Source organism: Psammomys obesus, unplaced genomic scaffold, assembly GCF_907164565.1.
Source record: "Psammomys obesus unplaced genomic scaffold, mPsaObe1.curated_primary_1811, whole genome shotgun sequence".
In the NCBI taxonomy this organism is placed as follows: Eukaryota; Metazoa; Chordata; class Mammalia; order Rodentia; family Muridae; genus Psammomys; species Psammomys obesus.
Window position 1 is genome coordinate 14,227,939 of NW_026596131.1, and position 3,017 is coordinate 14,230,955.

A 3,017-nucleotide genomic window follows, 5' to 3' on the forward strand; every position below is an offset into this window, starting at 1 on the left:
ACAGCGACGCCCAGCCCCACATCCATGCACACATGTGAGCACACACCTACCCACACGTGAACATACATCTACACACACGGCACACATGTGAACACATGTGTTTTTAGGCAGTGCTAGCTTATGCCCTTCAGCCACACGAGCGTCATGTGAGTGCCCACTTTCTGGACTGTCACAGAAGCCTTGACACTGTCCCTCTTCTGAGCATGCTTTCCTTAGCAAGCGGCCGCTCTCACCAACACTCTGGGCTTCCTTTCTTTTCTGTCTCAAGCCTTCCTCCCTGCCGGCCACGTGGCTCTTGCTGCCGCGCTGGCTTCAGTGGCCTTCTCCCTTCTCCCCGCCATTCTCCTCCCGTCAGCAGCTGAGCGCTTACAGCTCACCCGACCAGGGGCTCTTCTCTAAAACGCTGATAAACCTGTTCTTGTGCATCCAGAAAATGACTTCGGAAGTTATAACCGTTAGGCCATCCGGTGGTGATCGGGAGCTACTGTCCCTGAAGTGAGAGGAGAAAACTCCACAGCATCCTTCCTTAATAATGCTGGGTGCGCTAGAGAGATGGCTGAGAGGTTAAGAGCACGGGCTGCTCTTCCAGAGGTCCCGAGTTCAATTCCCAACAACCACATGGTGGCTCACAACCATCTATAGTGAGATCTGGTGCCCTCTTCTGGTGTGCATGTGTATATGCATACAGCATTGTATATACAATAAATAAATCTTGAAAAAGAAAAGATAAATTGGAAGGGGGATGTTGGAGAGAGGGATTCAGGGTAAGTCAGAGAAGGGAAATGAGGGGTACACGTGAATGGAGTTCCCAAATAATAAAAACATTTAAAAAGTAAAATCAATGTTTTTAACTCGTGGTTAAATGTGAAAACTGAATGACAGACATAATAATGATAAGGATGATCATTTAAAATGTCAACAAACAATAATGGAGGCACTTTCAATGCAGAGGCAGGAGGATTACCACAAGCTCCAGACCAGCCTAAGCTGTAGAATGAGTCTCAACAAAAGGCTGCCTACTGTCTTCCAGGCACTGGGGGGGTAGGGGGGGTACTAAAGAGAAGCTATGAGACAGGAATCACACAAGAGCCACTAACTGGAATAGAGCTGAGCCCAGGCCTATTTTTAGAGGCCATGTGGGTTTTTTGGTTTGGTCTGATTTGGTTCTTTGAGACAGCATCTGACTATGTACCCCAGGATGGCCTGGAACTCACTATATAGCCCAGGCTGGCCCTTAACTCACAGAAATCCTCCTGCCTCACTTCCTCAAGCACTAGGATTGCAGTTCTGAGCCACCATGCCAGGGCAGAGACCACGATTCTATCACTGCAACTTGTCACTCGAAGCAGAGGCATAGAGAGGCCCGGGGCTGTGGCCGTTCTGTCAACCCAAGGCCACCCTCTCAAACGGGAAGGCACCAAAGAGCCTTCTTCCCAGAGCACAGTAACTGGTCCTAGCTGCTGAGGCTGCTGCGTGCACCCGGCTTCCTCCTCGAGGAATACCTGGCAGGGCATATCCCTGTGAAGAGCAGGCCAGCCCCGAGGGAGGGGTGCAGCCCACGGGGGAGGGTGCAGAAAGAGAGGGAAGGTGCAGACACCGAGGGAGAGGTGTGTTAGGGGTGGGATGCCCTGCATAAAGGTCATCATGTCTCAGAGTGATGGGGACAAATGTCCGTGGGACAGTCTGTGGATAATGGTGACTGCCACCAAGACTGAGGCCCTGAGTTTGATCTCTCTCGAGACTCACTTGGCAGAAGGACAGACTCCCACGGCTGTCCTCCGAGCTCCAGACAGGCACCACCGTGGCACACGTGGGCACACACACACTCACATATCAGGTATAACAAAAATGTGATTTTATGTGAAGACCCACAGTGGTGATCAGGAGCTGCTAACCCACCCCGTAACTGCCAGAAGAGTAAGCAGGTCCCAGGGAAGAACTTCCTCTGAGCCCCTACTTATCAGTGAGCTGAGAAAATAAAACAGCAGGTGCTTCTCAGCCCAAGGGAGCCATGCCCCGGCAGCCAGCCGGGAAGCAACTCAGGGAAATTCCGAATGGCGGCACCTCAGCAGTCCCGAGAGCCCTGAGTTCTCTCACCACTAAGTCCAATACTCGCCTTCCGCGATAACGCCATCCTTTCTAACGAGGGCTAAGACTTGCACACGGTTTCTTTAAGATTCTTTAATCAGTTGGTGAGGTTTAGAGTGGAGTCCCTAGTCCCCAGGTCTCTGCACACACACTCTGGCGATGGAGCCATTTTCCCTCTCTTTCCTGGTAAAGGAACTTCACAGAGGCCACGGGACAAACTCTAAGGGAGGAAAGCAACGCTCCTCTCTTCTATTTAACGGTATGTGGGCTAGACTGTGGCCAGCATACGACCCCGACTTCCGAGGACAGGCTTTCGCTTCTCATCGTACGTTCTGGCAGGGCTCCGTGGGCTATTTTTAGCAATCTTAAATTGCCCTTTTTTTTTCTTTTCCTACTATACCACTTTTTTCTTTCTTTTGAAGGAAGGAACAGCGAGAAAGAGTGTGTAAGAGAGAGATTGAGAGAGAGAGAGAACCCACGCTATAAAAAGAAGCCAGGACCCTGACGTGGGGCTATTAAACAAGCCCAGACCATTCCCCCTACAGCCCCAACGCTAAGACCGCGCACGCCCCAGAAGGGCACGGCACACTTCGGGGGCTCCGACAGCCAGTGCCGGAACCTTCGCGTGCTCACCCAGCCAGCCAGACAAAGACCGCAAGTGCCCCGGCCCAGGGCTCCACGCAGGCGGGGGCCGAGTCTCCTCCAGCGGGCCCACTCCCAGAGCAGGGGGTCTCCCTCGAGGATCCGCTCCCCAGGGCGTCCCCCGCACTCCCCGGGTCCCTCCGCGTCCCCCCGCCCCGCGCCGGTCCCCCAACCCCTCCCGGGCCGCGCGCAGCAGGCCCGCGTCCCGCGCGTCCAGATTCCGGCGCGCCCAGGGAGCGCCACGTCGTTCCGAGTGGACCCCGAAAGCCCCGGCCCGCGGTCCCAGA